Source organism: Peromyscus californicus, unplaced genomic scaffold (assembly GCF_007827085.1).
Source record: "Peromyscus californicus insignis strain IS unplaced genomic scaffold, ASM782708v3 Scaffold_17__1_contigs__length_78620276, whole genome shotgun sequence".
Classification (NCBI taxonomy): Eukaryota; Metazoa; Chordata; class Mammalia; order Rodentia; family Cricetidae; genus Peromyscus; species Peromyscus californicus.
Window position 1 is genome coordinate 61081478 of NW_026294469.1, and position 18169 is coordinate 61099646.

Sequence of the window (18169 nt, forward strand, 5' to 3'; positions counted from 1 at the left end):
TGGGGAGGCCCAACAACTATGTCAGACACTTACAGTGTTCATAAAGATTGTAAAGGTCCTCCACAACCAAGACTGAGTGACCTCAAAGGCTGTGGCTACTTAGAATTCTCTATGGCAAAATCTTGTATTGATCTCCAGATATCTTATCTTCTAGTGCTTGGTATGTTCATCCTGTGGACAACATCTCAGTGGCTATAGCACTCTTGTCTAATGAGTAGGAACTCATACAGTATCCATAGAGCCAAGATCTAGAGAATGGTGTTCTGTAGAGCACAACAGCTCTGATGCCCAGAGTTTTGATTAGTACTTAATGGCTGCAGCCTCAGTGCCTATACAGTATGCACATGTTGTAGTCCATAGAAGACACATTTGAAACACAGGCAAAGCAGTTGTAGAGGCAAGGTCTGAAGCACAGATGAACATAAACAGCTATGGATCATATATATAGCATCTCATACAGAGGACATTAAGATCAGTATCTGCCAACATTACAGAGCCATCTACTCTTATTGTTCTGGGAAGCTCCCAGTTGTCACCAGAGCGGTTCTGGTCATAAGAGTTAATGGCAACCAGGGTCTTATACGGAACAAGCAACTGAGACAACTGGGAAATCTGTTATTAGGACCCCAAAATGACTGACATAGATATCCCCACCCTTTCTTGTCCTTCTCTCTCTCTGACAATCACAGTGAATTTCAGACATGATTCTGTCTTCACTGATATGGTGTGATGATGCTCATCATTCTGCTATTCTTTTTAGGATCCATTGTATAGCTGTAGGTTTTTGTTTCAACTGTCCAAGATTTTGCTGTATTTCTTATTTATAAATGATTAATTGAAGTGTGTGTGTGTGTGTGTGTGTGTGTGTGTGTGTGTGTGTGTATGCTTCATCCATGTACATATTATCTATTCATTCCCTGCTTTGGAGCACACAGCCACACCTCCTAATTGTTGCACTCCACTTTCTTTTGATTCATATAACATATAATCATAGAGAACAATACACCATCTTTAAAATAATGTAATATCTTTAAACATATACAGAACATTTACATAATTCCTTATCTTTAATTGTCAGTCTATTCCTGATTTAACAGAAACAATAGGGTAATTAGAATTGTATGTAATAGTTGTAATTCTATGCATTTGTTTATATTTTTTGTAGTTCCAGAATTCATCTTCTTGGAGTGATTTTTCTTTTTTATTTTATAAGAAATGTGGACAAAATGATAAACATTCAATTTACCACTGAGGTTGGTTTTTTTTTTTTTTCATTTTGTGTTTACTTCTAAAGGAAATAACACAAAGGTTAATATACTTTTCCCATTGAGCGGTTCCCAAATATGTTTAGTTGCACATTCTTGAGATTTCACAGGACAATTAATGTCTCATCTTATTCAATAACATTCTGAAAGGTATTTTCTGTTGGGTACTCTTTAAAGAATTATAAGGAGTTGGGGAAATGCCATCTGCAACTTACCATTAGTTTAACTTCAATACAATAATAGTAAAGCTTATATAATCCTGCCATACAACACATCTTGATTTTATATTCACCTATGTTCTATTCCTTCTCGTTGGCTATGGTTCACTTTCTCTAACTACCAGGAAATAACCAATACTTGAATTTAGGTAATGACCTCCTAAGAAGAGATGAGATTGTATTTACAGCCTTTTCCTTATGAGGCATCTGAATTCTAGGAATTCAATGATTCAGGGTCTGTTTTCCTTTTGTCACTGTAAGTTGTCTTCTAAGAAGATGCTTAGAGAATTGAATAATCCTTCTAAGTTTCTCTTTGTCATTTCCAAACCTTTTATTTTCCTCATTGAGACCCAGCTTGTTCCTAGAAAACAGAGCATTTCTATTGGTACTGTTGGGTAGAATGATAAATACCACTTTGACACTTCCTGGAACCTAACACAATGTTTATGAGATGCCAGGAGCTCTGAGATATGGTGTTCTACTTCCCTTTTAGACAGAAATTTCTTTCTTTCCTTCTTTCCTTTTTGGATAGAACTTTCTTCCTCTTCTTTTTTCTCAGCTCTCATTCACCTCACAGCAGAGTTCCTTTCTACCACATTAGAGTTTTTTTGTTTGCATTGGCATCATTGTCTCATTCTACCCCTTGTCCTTTGCTTTAAATCAATGCTTCCTTAACTGCTTCCTTTGGAAAGGATGTGCTGTGGGGCAAAGCCATGGTTACTTGTTCAAGTATTATCCATAGATGCTTACATGCTGCATAGTTCAGTAGCTATAAGAGAAAATATATGGACAAAACAAACAAACAAACAAACAAACAAACAAACCAAAAAAACCCCACAAGTATTCACTGTGGCCCTGGATAGAAAACCCATCTCAGGATCCTCATGAAATCACTGAGCCAGATCTATACAGTATGAATGGTCTTTCCTTTATATGAGAACTTCAAGTTCCAGCAGATACACAGTTTATGCTTTGTTTAAACTTAACACTTACTATTTTAGATTAAATGTGGGTTCACAGTAAAATTAAGTAAAAGCACAGAGTAATCTTATGTATACCCTGTTTAGACATACATACACAAGCACAATGGTATATAATTAATGAGCCTGCATTATCCAACCCTCATTGCTAACACTGGGATTGACTTTTGATATTGGACATTCTACAGGTGTTGATAAACATACAATGGCATAAAGCCTTTCTCCCTGTTGTAATATATACAGCATGATTGCACTGCCCTGAAAGTCCTTTGCACTCTACCCTGCCCCTTATTCCTCAACCATGAAGCTGTTGACTTTATTCTCTCTATGCTTTTGGCTTTTTCAGGTTTTCATACAGTTATATTTATGAAGAACGTGACTTTTCCTATACATCGCCCATGTTTTCATGGCAATCTGTTGTTTGGATGCACCATGCTTTGTTTAATATTACACTTATTGAGGTACATAATAGCTGCTTCCAAGTTTGGTCAATTAGGAATAAAGTAGCTATACATGTTTGTGTGCCTAATTCTATGGAGTTTTCAGTTTCCCTACTTAAATACCAAAAAAATACTGTCATAGCCAAGCACCAGACCAAGCTCCAGAAGTCCAGTTGAAGAGAGGGAAGACGGATTCTATGAGCCAGGGGCACCAAGACCATGATGAGGAAACTTACAGATACAACCAAACCAAGCTAGTGCGAACTCATGAACTTGGGACCAACAGCTGTAGAGCCTGCACGGGACTGGACTGGGCCCTCTGCATGGGTGAGACAGTTGTGTAGCGTGGTCTGTTTGCAGGGCCCCTGACAATGGGAATAGGATCTATACCTAGCGCATGAACTGGCTTTTTAGAGCTCATTGCCTATGGTAGGACACCTTGTATAGCCTTGATGCAGGGGGAAGGGCTTGGACCTGCCTCAGCTGAATGTGCCAGGCTTTGCTGACTCCATACCTTTTCAGAAGATGAGATGGAGGAGGAGATGGGGGGGGGGGGATGCTGTGAGGGTGAAGACTGGAGGGGGAGTGGGAGGAGGAATGAGGGAGGGATCTGTGGTTGGTATGTGGAATGAATAAAATGTTCTTAATTAAAAAAAAAGAAACACAACTGTATGGTAAGACAAAGTTAATCAAGTTTTGTAAAAACTGCAAAACTCTCTCACCAGAAATGCTTACTGTTTCTCACCAGTATTTGATATTGTTGGTGTTATGGATCTTGACCATTCTCATAGGTGAACAACAGTAACATATTGCATTCATTTGTATTTCAAATGACATATGATGTTGAACATTCTCCTATGTGCTTACTTGTCTGTCTTAGTTGGCAAGGTGTCGTTTCAGATCTTTGACCATTACTATAACTGGGTTTTAAGGGTTCTTCATGTACGTTAAATAATTGATCTAGTCTGCTAAGTCTTTTGAAAGTATTCTATCCTCATCTGAGATGTTTGTATTTTTAAAAATGTCTATTTAATTTTGTTTTTCTTTTTCTTTTTAGATAGGTTCTATCTATCTAATGATGTGCCCTGAAATTGCAATCCTCCTGCCTTAGACTCTAGAGAGTAAGGAGATACATCCCCATATTCAACCATATTCCAATTACTTAAATCTAGGAAGTAGTATAGTAGAGTTTATAAAGGTATGGCAACAGAGCAAGTTAAGTCTTTTAATAGGCTTTAAAATATTTTTGATATAAAATTAGCATATATATACTATAGGTATCTTAGAGAGAATACATACATAAACCAAATCCTTTTGGTCATAATTTACTTTTCATTAGCTATGTAAAAATGATAGTGATGCATATCTAAATAATATTACTAAATAATACTGATATAGCAAAATTAGAGTATGTATTTGATAAATAAAGTATTTCTATATTGTGAATATTTACTGAAACAATACCTATTTTCCACATTCTTTAAACAAAGGCATACTACATTGTGTAGTTGGATAATTGTTTAATTGACTGATTGGCAGTGCTAATTATGTTCATATATTTTATATTTTTAAAAAAGCATTGGTAAGTATTCTAGAAAAATACTTTTAACCATATGTATTCCTTTATTTCTTTAACAATAGTGTCCAAAATGTGATTGCTGTAATAAAACATGCAGTCAATTTTAGAATTCTTGATATGTATCTCTAAGACATCTCCCAGAAAGTTTATTTTCCTTCTAATTAACACTCTGGGGGAAATCATTATTGTAAATACTCAAGCATTTCAGTTTATGAAGGACACTAACTCATATACATTTACTGTATGATCAATCCTTTCCAGCTATAAAATTATATTTAATAACTTTATCTATTTACCATCTCTATATTTGTCTTGGGATTAGTTTGGTTATTATCAAAGAGGTCAAAGAGTTGAGAAAAATAGTGAAGGTTAAAAGCAAGGGAACTCTGGGAGGGGCATAGAGTTCAGGTTGGATGAAGGAGAAAAGGAGAATAATGGAACAGAAGGGGTTAAATGTGATGGGGGATGGAAGAACAGAGTAGAGAAGGGAGTATGGGGAGGGATAACCAACATTTAAGACATTTCAAAGCATTATATGGAAACCTACTACTTTAGAAGTTTCTTAAAATATATACACATATTTTAAATGTATGTATGTGTGCATGTATGTATAATAGGAGTTACCTTATAATGAGGGAACAATGTCTCCCCTAGACACTATTGGCTATAAAATAAGAAGCCCACTGTCAACTATAAGATACTTCTTTTGAGTTTTTGATCAGTGGGTTCCCATAGACCTCACAAACATTATTTCTATTGTGAATGCTTTGGGTATATGTGATAGTTATTCTTGATTGTCAACTTGACTGCACCAAGAATTAACTAAAACCAAAGCTGCTGAGTACACTTGTGAGGGATTTTTCTTGCTCAGATCACTTGAGGAGGGAAGACCTAGCTTAGATCTGGAAATGTGTGTAGTAGGAAGAGCAACCTTAGATCTGGGCCGTATCTTCTGGTGGCAGCCTATACAGAGAGCATGGGAGGAGGAAGCTCTTGCTCTTCACCTACTTGCCCTCACTCTTCCTGATAAGTTCATTCCTTCACTGATATTAGAGCATACTTCTTCAGGATTCTGAAGTATGCTGAAGACCAACCAAGACATCCAAATGTGTGGACTAAACAACTATTGTGTTCTTGAACTTCCACTGAGACAGCTGTTATTGAAATAATCAGATCATAGCCTATAAGGCACTATAAAAGATATATGTATGTTAGAATGTGTGCATTCTAACAGTTACATTTACCCCTCCAGAAATTGCTAGTAAGACCCTGTTTCCTAAGGACACTACATATCTGAATATAGGACATGAGGAAATCAAGCTGGTACTAACTTGGAAGCTTCATCACTACTGGCTAGCTTTCATTGTGCACAATTTGCATGCTTTAGGGGAAGAAAAGTAATCAAGGGTCTTATACAGCTCTACCCTGAGAGCTTCAAAATGACTCTTCTGGTAAAATATGCCCACTGATGCAACAGCGGAACAAATGTTTGGGAGTAGACATTTTCTGATTGGCTATGAAGCTTACTCCACCAGACATAACTCATGATTTGTACTGTTAACTGTGCCAAAAATAATGTAGCTGACTAAGACTTAGGCCATAGGGGAAAATCTAATACTAATATTCTGCTAAATGGACATAATAATAAACTGCCTCCTAAATTCTTATCTTTATACCCATAGATTAGTGCCTTTCCTAACCCTCATCAGAGAAGGATCTTTTTACAATAGATGGCAATTAATACAGAGACCAACCATTGATCAATATGCAAAGAACAAGGGATTTTAGACTACTTGGCTCTAAATGGAACATCTATATCACATATGGACATCTTCAATAGAACAGTGTTTTGTGTTTTTTTTTTTTTTTGAGATGGTCATTTAGTCACACACATGAATTCACAGCACTTGTCAGTACTGTGGGTTAAACAGATGGTTAATAAAAAGAAACATGCTGTGAAAAACTAATCGTGGAGAGGAGGATATGGGAGAAATTGTAGGGAAGAGAAAGGGGAGTGGATTTGATTAAGAAGCATTATTACATACATGTATGAAATTATCAAGCAATAAATAAAAAACAAGAAAACAGAAACCAAACAAAGTCTCAGTTAGTATAGACTTGAAAAATAAATTTAGAAGACGCTGTAAGGCTCAAGGGTCTATGTGGAAGAGGAGGAATAAAGATTTTAAAAGCCAAAGGTGAAACCATGTCCCTTAGACACAACAGGACTGATGTACACATGAACTCACGGAGACTGTGGCAGCACACTCAAGACCACAAGCCAAATGGGGTCACAGCACTGAGAAGGAAAAGTGGACATGGAGTCTTACCCCCTAACTAAGAAGCCATTTCCTATTGATACTTGTTGGCAAATAGAAAATCAGTTTTCTCCAATGTAGTGTCACTGGGTCTATTAACCACACCCGAAGGCAGGCCCTATGCCCAACATCAGTTGGCCAATACAAAACAAACACTGGATTTTGTAGAAATTTCTTTTATTTTGACACTTTTTGCCTTATTAATCTTGTTTGTTTTGGTTTTTATTTTTGTGGGCTTTTTTGTTTATTTGTTTATTTGCTTTAAAAAGAGTCATTAGGGTGGTGGGGAGGATCTGGAAGGGGTTGAGGGAGAAGAAAAATATGACCAAAATATAATCCATAAAAATTAATTAAAAAACAAAAAAGTTTAATGTAATATGTGTTTTTAAGTATGTATTGTTATATTACATACACCACCATCAGCATTCACAAAAAGGATTTAATTTTCATATGGAACTCTAATTCCATAACATTTACCTAAAATGATTATGCCTTAAATGCTAATTGGTTCACTTTGAATAATTTAATTTTTATTTTGGTGAATATTTCAATGCCACTAGCAAGTATCTCCCTATGAGAATTACCCTGATACTGTGAGCTTATAAACAGTCAAGAATTGGGGTCAAACTTTATAATTCTGATAAATCATTTAACCTTGATAAGCCTGAACATCTTTGTCTACCAAGGGGGCAGATTACTTATCTCATTAAGACTATGCACAGGTTTACATAAAGCATACAGAGCACCCAGTAACTGACCTCATTATTTTTGTAACAATGTCCGGTTCTTCAAAATAAAGCAACCCTGTCCTAAGGACTATGCAAACTGTGAAAGGGCATATCCCTAAAGGAAATAAATGATATTAAATGGAACTCAGAGTTAGCCAAGTAAAATTTCAACTCTGCTCACTGCAAGCAATTTCTGGATAAGCTGCTAGAGGAGGAAATTATGATTGTGGGTATGATGTTGGAGTGAAGACAGAATCTCGGTATCTCATTAGTAACAATGAGAAAGAATAGAGAGAAGCTAGAAGCTGAGATTAGGCAATACATGTTGTCACCGAGTGTCAAGGCAATTTTGGGATACTCTGATTTTTGTTTAAAAGATTTGGCTCAAGATTAGATGGCACAGTAATGCTACCAAATAAATAATGCTTATATTCCAGCTCTACAGCTGAGTGATAGCCTCCGCCTAGAAATTGAATGAACAGTTTAATGGTAGTTCAAATAGTAGCAAATAGTTGTTTGCCGGTTTACAATCACTTACTCGCATTCGCTCTCTGTCATTTTCTGAGCTATGTTGCAGTTAAGAAAGCTGTCATACAAAATGAAAGTGGCTTTTTCAAGCAGAAAACAAATGTACTCTGGCTGGCAGACTGGCATTTAATCATTCAGTCTCTCAGCGTCATTACTCAGCTACTAGCACAAAGCGTCCTGCATTGTTTATTGGGGAGGAGATAGGCTGGGAACACCTGGCCTTTGTGGCATCTTTTGCCAGCCTCTGTATGTAGGTACCATTGAGGTCTTTGTTGTCTGTCTGGGAAGTGATCTTTCTTGCTGTGACATCGAGGTTATCAGCAACAGACCACTTCAAGGGCCGTGGCTTCTGAAGTCACATCTGTTGGCTTAGGGGTGAGAATTTTAGGATGCAGTTCTGCTCCCCCTCTTTGGCTTATATCATGGTATGACCCTCTATAGCTCAGTGATTGGAAGCTATTTAAACCATGGATTGTGTACTCCTTTGTGATTTCACCATGATATAAGCTAGTTACCAAATGCAGGCTTCAGTGTCTGGTGAGACTATGCGTCATGAAAGCCAGGCAGTCTGCAAATGATTATGAATATCCAGTGTCCCTCTCTCCTTCATCACCCTACTGTTCGTGCTAGTGGGATGGTGTCTTTGGAGAGGAAGGCAAAGGTGTTAATTAAATTCACTTACAGAGAAGGGTAAAATCATTCATGACCACAGGTGGGCACTTGCTGCCTCCTATTAGTTCCAGGTGGTTCAGAATCAGGGGATATTTGCTAAAGATTCAGATATCAAAGAATTCCCTCAGGACTCTAGATGTGCCTTCTAGCAGGAAGCAGCCAGGAAGAATAACCGGTTGCAGAGGGAAGAACAGTACTTGATTCCTGCTCCTAATTGTATATGGAAGAAGCAAGGTGACTGTCAGCATTGTACTGAATTTCATGGTTTCAATAAACTAAAAGTGACGCTCTTCTTTTATCATCAACTCTTTATTTCAGCCTTGTGTCCAGGCATTCTGTAGGTATGGGCCATAAAGTCCTACCATCATAGACAGCATTGGGGTTAAAGCTTTCTTGCCTTCTTTGTACTTTTATATGGAGAGATTTCTTTGTGGGAGACCAAGGGTGTAACTATTAAAAGTTTAGATGGAAACCTGCTATGAGGTTCCCTTATTTTCTTGAAGAATATAAATTGATAGGCAAAAGACCAGACATATTGGTAAGAAGGTCTGGCAGTCACGAAAGGGGAAGAGACTAAGTTGGATTGTTTAATCCAAATGAAAGCTGAAAATCACTGAATTTATTGTGATAAAACCTTAGGAAAAATTCATTAAATTAGTGACTTATGTTATTTACATTTATATGTCAAGGGTGTTGATAAGACTCAAATCAGGCATTGGCTTAAGGTACTTTTGAAATAAAGTCTTTTACAAATAAATAAATGCTGCTTGTCTTTAGTCCTCTATATCTTAGATTCCCCCCTCCCAAAAATGAACGCCACACAATTAGACTTCCTATCAGAGTTGTTAGATGTCAGGCTCTTATAGGGATGTCTACACTGTAAACATAGTCTCCATTTCACCCCATGCAAGAACGATCAGGCTTAATCAATACCCAGTTTTTTAGAACATTTGTATTTCTACTGAAATTCAGAACCCTGCTGAGCCTGCTAAGGAACAGGAAATAAGAGAAACACCAAGAATGCTTTCATACTAGAATATGAAGTAAAGCGTTCTCTGATTCACCAGTTCCCAAAATTCCAGCTTCTAGAGCTGAAGTTAAAACCACCATACATTACTAGGAATTGGTGATAGGTTATTTGCTTTCAGTAAGAAATTGAAACAGAAAGGCCAGGGGGAAAAATAAGCTAATACCAGTTAAAATGAGGTATTTGTGTTATTAAAGTGTCAGGCAGAAACTCGCAACCATGTGGGATTATGTGAATCGCTTGGCACTTCTGTAAGTCAGAACTATCCTTCCTATTATTGTTGTGTCTCTCCTTTACTCATCATACAGCCACATAAAGGTCCTTCCTATTAGACCTGCTTTTATTTCCACCCCTTGTGGAAAATTGTTTAATGCTATTGTCAGCATCAACAGTGCTTGGGACATTTTAATCTTGTAAAACATTCCCCTTCGTTACTCAGGGGAGTCTGCTTTGGAGCATCCGATGTTATCATTAATGATAAGAGCTCTGTATCACATCCCTTTCCAATTTATTTTATTAACATCCCTAACACCTCAGATAATTTTAACTTATAGTCATATGTCATGTGCCTCCAACTGTTATCAAGTGCATTCTAAAGTTATCTCTGTAAACACATCCATTTTCCTCTTGGTGTACAGTAGACGGCTGGTTGAACAGTGGAAGGGCCTGGATGAGCTATGGATAGGTAGGATCATTCTTCCAAGCAGAATTCTAAAAGGAGGACTGAAAGTTCCTGTGGGAAATACTATCACAAAGCAAAGACAAAGAAGTGAGAGGTATTTATGGAATGGAATTCACAGGGCAAAAAAGGAAGTTGGAAAAAGGAATAAAATGACTTCTGATACTTTGGTTTGGGCAAGAAGAAAGTTAGGTTCTTACAAATCCTTTATCAAGGATTTTTTTTGTCACTCTTACTAGCTAGCAGCCTGTATTCAGATGAACCGAAGAAAACATTATTTATTTGCTCATTCGTTCCTTCATTCATTCATCATCTTCCTGCCAATGTTGCCTATCTTCCGAGTTACTAAAATCTCAGAACTCACAGAGAAGTTAGGACAGCATCTTTGTCATATTCTGTACATGGGCCTAGATTTTTTGCCTCCATGGGAGCCACCAAGTGTACACTATGTACAAATGATTACATAACCCAGAAGTAGAATGAATGGTGAGGCTCAGGGACAAAGAGAGAAGAAAACCAAAGGAGGAGACAGTATAGAACAAGTTCACTTAAGAGATGATATCCAAATAAGGCTGTGAGGAGTAAGTATCCAGTAGAAGGAAAAAAAAAGAAAAGACCGAAGGTTCAGAGTGGGAATCAACTCATGCAGAGAGAAAGCAGAGAAGCTCCTGGTATCCTTTACCCTCCTCTGGCATCACATCAATCCCTTCTGGTGTTTTCATGTTCCCAAACCCTGTTTCCTTCCACATCAGATGCCAAAACATGCAAAGATGGCAACACTTTTCCTTTCTGGCCCTTTTATCCTTCTCACTGACAGAGGAAAAGGGTCTTAGAACTCTTCTACTGTGGTATGTTTCAAAATGGAGTCAGATCAAGGGAGATGGAAAGCTTAGACCTGAATCAAAGCAGCAGTTTCTGCTTGTGTTGAAAGTATGCGACGTCTGCATAAAGATATCCATAGGGAAGTAGGGTCTGCTGACACCGAGCCACACAGGAAGGAAGTGGAATGATAATTCCTCACATAATCAGGTCAGTTCATAGATTGATATGGCCAACCAAAGGTTAAACTCTATCTTCTATCTGGGAAATGAGGTGGGGGCAGTTAAGAAATCAACACATACACTGAGCAGCAGTAATCAGGAATGACTGACAGCAAGCAACAAAATCAGACTCCTTCTCAGTGGCCTTGCTAGAGCACTGTCTTCAGAGACCATCTTACTCTCTTTTCCTCTTTCTCTGATCAAATACTCTGACAAAGGCAATTTAAGGGAGAAAGGGCTCACAGTTCCAGGGTTCAGTCCCTCAGGGAAGGGCAGCCATGGAAAATGAAACTTGAAGCAACTGGTTGCAGGCTATCCACAGTCCAGAGTGCAGAGAGAGACAAATGCCCGCACTTAGCTTACTTTTGTGTTTTATTCCATCCATAACTCCAACCCAGAGACTGGTGTTGCCCACATCTAGTGTGGCTCTTCCTACCTATTAATCCAATCAACATAGTCCCTCATGAGCATGCCCAGAGTCTAAATAATTCCTAAAGGTGTGTGTTAGGAGGCATGATTTCTGGGTGCTTCCAGATCCCATCAAACTGATAAGTATGACAATCTACACTGGGTTTGATGTTGAAAAATTTAAGAGGTATCTATGCTCTGGGATCACCACAATTTTCACTTTGGCATGCTGATATTGGTGATGGAGTTCTAACATACTCCTATATTCTACCATCTCTGAACTCTGGAAAGGAAAAAAAATTAGAAGCTCTGTCCAATTTCCTATTTTGACTGTCTAGTAATAAAATAACCCCTCTCAGGAATGCTGCTGAGAGAATGCCGCTTACCCACATCCTAAGACATAATTGGCATTATAATTCTCAGTTGACTTCTTTTGCCAGCAGATATCACTTTACTGATATTGATAATATACTGTAAGCCTTGAGCTTATTAAAAAAAAAAAAGAAGAAAACAAACACTGAATGCTTGTGATTCTGAAGCACTCAATGTTATTGGGATCAGTGGCTTCAATTGGAAACATTTTATTTGTTCATATAATAAAAAGCACATAATTGTTATTGGTCCCATGATTCCTTCTGGTGAATACAAGCGTGTTTGCCTTCACCCAGACTTCATTGCTTTTTATTCTGCATCATACACTTTATTGATTTTTCTGTTACTATTATTTCCTTCAATAAGCCTTTTAAAAATAACACGGCTTCTTTTTTCATCATTTCCCCCAGTGCTTTGTTCTTACTCACAGGCTTCCCGAGAAGTGGGAATAAGACAGCAGAGCAGGGTTTCTTTCTCCCCTACTGCTCCACTCTGTTTCTTGTTGCCTCTTCTAATTTATTGTCCCTATGATATTATATGTCAAGATTATAGGTGGAGCAATGAATCCTCCCTTTTTGCCTGTTGAGTTGAAGACCAGTTGGGGGAAAATATAGGCAATAGTCCAATGGAGGTCAAAATGTCCGCCTTTCCTTCTTTTAAAGGTGGTGGTTGAGTGGGATTGCTGCCACTGATGGTCCTCTCTGGAGGTAGACAGGCTTAGGCATTAAGACCGTAGGCAAACCTGACTTGCTGAAGACTCCCCTCATGCCGGTTACTCCTCTCTATTCAGCAATGCTGTGTGACTGCCTCTGTTCCCTTCGCAGGCTGGCTCCAGGAAAGAGTAGGTGAGATAGAACAGGGTGTGTTTGACATATCTAATACTCCCTAGAACAAGTCTCTATTTCCAAATGCAATGTTATTGTAAATTTCCACTGGTCCCATTCTGAACAATGTATGGGAATGTGGCAAGTAGCCTGGAAGCTTTCTTAGGGGAAGGCCTTTGAGGCTAAAAAAGACATACAAACAACAACATGACTACCACCACAACCAAAACACCCCTGAGAGCAAGCTGACTTATCCAAGGAAAGCTCACCAACTGTTCCCTGAACCTGAGTTAATGGGGAACTAATTCAAGTTCAATCCTCTTTTATCTCTCCATTCTCTCACCAGGTGCCCATGCATTTTACATGGTGATTACTTAGACCAAGTAAGCTTGGTGCTTTGAATGCCTATATTTAAAATAGATAGATGTACATTTCCAACATTACTACATCTAAATACCATTGTTACCATGATCCTATAGAGATAATCTTCCCTGGTTCAGATCAGATATGAACCCTGGTCACTGGAAACAGAAACTCAAATGAATAATATTGCCAGTATTTTTGATCTTCAGGGTTCAGTCAAAAGATTAAAACTGGGATTTATCACTCCTCAGCAGCTTATATTATATCCTGATCTCCTAAATGGTGATATATATCACATCAATGGATTTAACAATTAAGGGTAGATACCCATGTAGTTGGGCCATGGAGTTTTATGATTTCATTGATTCTAATTCCTTCTATTCTCCCTAACCCTGTCATTCTGTATAAATGGAAATTCAGGCAAAAAAGGAGTTAGCAGTCAGGAATGAGAATTTTGTAAGTTGGTAGAATATGCTGATTCAATGGAAGACCTACTCAGGAGTGGAATTGTGAAAATGATGTGATATTCTGGAGAATGAATGCATGGGATAAGAGCAGCTCAGAAAATGAAATGTGTACATCTAAAGTGACCCAAGGATTTCCTCTTTTTTTTAATTTCTACATTTGAATAAATATCTAAGTCTTCCTATAAGAGATAATGCATGGATTTCATACACAGTATCCATTTCATATTTTCCCTACCACTTAGAAATGAAGGTGACATTATATGATAAACATTGGAGTTGCACACTCAAGTAGTTTCAATATTTGCAAAGTGTGGTGCTTAATAGTGCGAGCTCTGTAGTCCCACTGCCAGCCTTCCAGTCTCAGCCCTGTGACCATGAAGGTTATTTCACTTTCCTAGAACTCATTTTCCTCATTGGTCAAAAGGGATATGGTAGTAAGACTCTTGTGATGACTAAGTGAGAAATGCACAAAAATGTAATGCAGAGACTAGGGCAATATGAGCAGAAAATCAAGCTTTAATAGTAGTTCAGAGATTTGAAGGTGGACAAGGACACTAAGATGAAAGAGTGGACAAGATATGCACAAAAATATACATGCATATGCATATATGTATATATGTGTGCATATATACTCATAAAGGAAATGATATACCCCTCTGATGAGTTTAATAAATTTAAATGGTATCATCTGTTTAAAATCGTTCAGAAAAAAACAATTACAAAACTGGAGGGAAAAATTTGAAGTCTCTTCTATGTCCCTTGAGTTCCTCTTGTCCCCAAGTTACCCAGTAACATGGAATTGATATGTATTGTTTTGACTACAGTTTCTCATTGGTATTCTGTAGAAAGCATGTTTAGAAACATACTGTATTTGTCATGTTTCTTATCTATAACCAAATGCCAGACAAGAAACCACTAAAAAGCAAGGTTGACATGTTCCTTTCAAGTGGATACTTCCACTTAAAAGTATGAGGAAGTTGTGGCAGTGGAATGGTCTGTAATAGTGGGAGACTCCTCATCACCACTGTAATGTACACAATATTTCAAAATTGGTGTGTGATCTCTGTGCCAGAAGCTGGCCCTGGAGCCAGGGTTGTACCTCATTCACCATTTCAGAGTGAAGCATATTTATCTCAAAGTATCCTCCAAGACCTCTTGTCTGGAGGTGGGCTGCCACCTCCGCCCCCCCAAATTCTGTAATAGGGAGGGTAAAGAACAGCAAAACAGCTAAAGCTAAGAGCAAGTCCTTGAACCCAGGTAGAAGGTAGAGTACTTCCCACAGGTCTTACTATTGTGTATCCCATGACATAAGACACCTACAGTGAGAGAGAAACTGGAAAGGCAGCCATGCGAAGTTCATCTGTTGAGAGAAAGCTCAGTCAGGAGCTGGAACACATGACTGAAGCTCAGTCATTCTACAAAATGTTTATAAGTCCCTGACTTGGTTACGTTCCCTTCCAATGTTATTTATTCCTTTACTTGGAAGTCTTATGTGAGGGTACATTCTTCTCTGACAGGGACTTTTCCCATCAGGAACTCCAGGTGACTGCCTCAACATGGCTTTTCCATGTTTTAACCATCTGTTTGATGTTTTGATGCTCTCTCTCTTTCTCTCTCTCTCTCTCTCCCTCCTTCTCCTTCTCTCTATCCCCTCTCTATCTATCTATTTCCATTACATGTTTCTAATATATATATATATATATATATATATATATATATATATATATATATATATGCTTGTTTTATTCTTAGTAGACTCACAAACTCTAAACTAAAATTATAGATACTATACATCTTTCTTCAGATTGTAGCAAATAGTCTTACATCCCATCAGAAGAGAAGAAGAAATGGAACAGGTGCCTGCCTAGAGAGAGCCACTTACTCTACTAGGCCTCACCACCCAAAACTCCACCATCTCATAAAACAGCACTACCAGATAGTGACTAAACATTTGAAGGCATGAGCCTATGGGAAACATTTTATATCCAAACCACATCATATACTTTGTATATATTTCTGTAGTACCTTTCCCCTTTTAAAAATAGTTTTTATGAAATTCACATATGTAATTCATTTAAAGTATATGATCAAACAGAAATCACTGGACAACTCATTCCAACCTGTTTTAGAGTATGAGGCTGTCAGTGTTGGGGAAACAAGTAAGTGGAAAAATTAGAGTGATTGCTAATGGTTTTGTCATTTCTTCTTAGGTAAGGAAAATGCAATGATCTTTTCTTTAAAAACTGTTATTCAGAAAACATATACATATATATATATGCATATAGGAAAAATTAATGAAAATAAGAGGCCATAAATTTGAAAAACACAATGAAAAGGCATATGGGAGGCTTTGGAGTGAGAAAAGTATAGGAGGAAATGATGTAGTTATATTATAATCTCAAAAATTAAAATAATTAGAAAAACTATTATTAATAAAAGTTATTATTAGTTATTAATAGTGATTTAATACATTAATTTTCACTATTGAATAATTTTACTTTTTACTGATCCCATTATTTATTTATCAATTCCTGGAGATGGCAGTGGAGTTAGTTCCAGTGTTTGTGTATTCAAATTCTTATTTGGATCATACTTGATTACATGCCCTTATCAACAAAAGCTAGCATAACAATTGTTACAACAATTAGCATTTCCATCAACAGCTTATAGGATTGTTAGGTTTTAAAATTGTTAACCTGGTAAATTTAAATATGCATCTAATTTTGTTTTAATTTACAAATGTATGATAGATAGCAAAGTTACACATCATTTATTTGCTTGAATATATTTCTATGTATTGACAGTCATTAAACTTTGCCCATATTTATACAGTTTTGATATATCTTGTTCTCATATGAGATACTTTTATTCTGTTCTGATTATTACATATTTTTGTTATATGATGCAAAAATATTTGTACATGTAGTTTTGATACATATGTGTTATATTTTATAACAGCAGAATATTCCTTTTTTTATGACTTTTAAATTTACATTCTATTATAATACCTTAATGGCATTTTGTTCTAGGTACTTCAAATGTTGTTTATTCTGTTTAGGTCCTTTGTCTACTTGTAACCCACTCTTCGAAAAATACATGACTGAGATTTAGATTTATATTTTAATTTTTTTCATTTTGATAATTCATCTAGCACTCTTATGCTTCTTGTTGCTATGATAAAATATTCTGACAAAAGCAACTTAAATACCACCTTACCAGCTGGACGGTGGTGGCACACGATTTAATCCCAGCACTCGGGAGGCAGAGCCAGGCGGATCTTTGTGAGTCCGAGGCCAGCCTGGTCTACGGAGCGAGATCCAGGAAAGGTGCAAAGCTACAAAGAGAAACCCTATCTCGAAAAACAAACAAAAAAAAGAAAAAAGAAAAGAAAAAATACTACCTTACCTTCCAGTGCTCATAGTTATGAGGTCCCCAAATCATGAATAGTTGGCACAAACTTCCATAGTGCTCCAGCTCCTGGTGGCAACAGATAAGGGGTCTCTAGACCCTAAGCTCCACCCCAAAAGTCAACCAGCCTGTAGCACTGGGTGCCAAAAAGTAAGGCATCCCTGGAACATGAATTCTAGGTCCATACTTCAGAAGTTCCTTCAGTTTCAGACACCGGCCAGTTTCCCTAGCTCCACGTACTGACAGCTAAGCAGACATCTAGTCCCTGGACCACCCTTCTACTCAATTAATTTCAGATACACCTCCTAACACACCAACAAAAGCACATAAACATCTGAAAGCCTCAGAAGTAGGCAAAAGAATCAGCAACAGCCCCTACTCCCATTGGTAGCAACCCCACAGGAACACCAAGCCCCTCAGCCATACCATATATACAGGGTACCTAGGTCAGACTCCTACAGGCTCCTTGATCTTTTTGAGCCCCTGTGAGTCCCGATCAATTGATTCTGTGTGCCAAGTTCTCTTGGTGCCCCTGACTCCTCTGGTTCCTCTAATCCTTCCTCCCCCTCCTCCGCAGGGTTCCCTGAGCTGAGCCTAATGTTGGACTGTGGGACTCTGCATCTACTACCATCGGTTGCTGGGTGAGGTCTCTGGTCTCTTTGATGAGGACTCTACTAGGCTCTGGTCCTAGAATACTCTATAAGCAGGACAAACTGTAGGTGGAAGTTTTTTTTTGTGGCTGGGTTGGTGTCCTAATCCCTCCACTTGAGACCTTGCCTGGTTACAGGAGTTGGCCAGTTCAGGCTCCATGTTCCCATTACTAAAAGTCTTTGCTAGGTTTGGGATCTCTGTG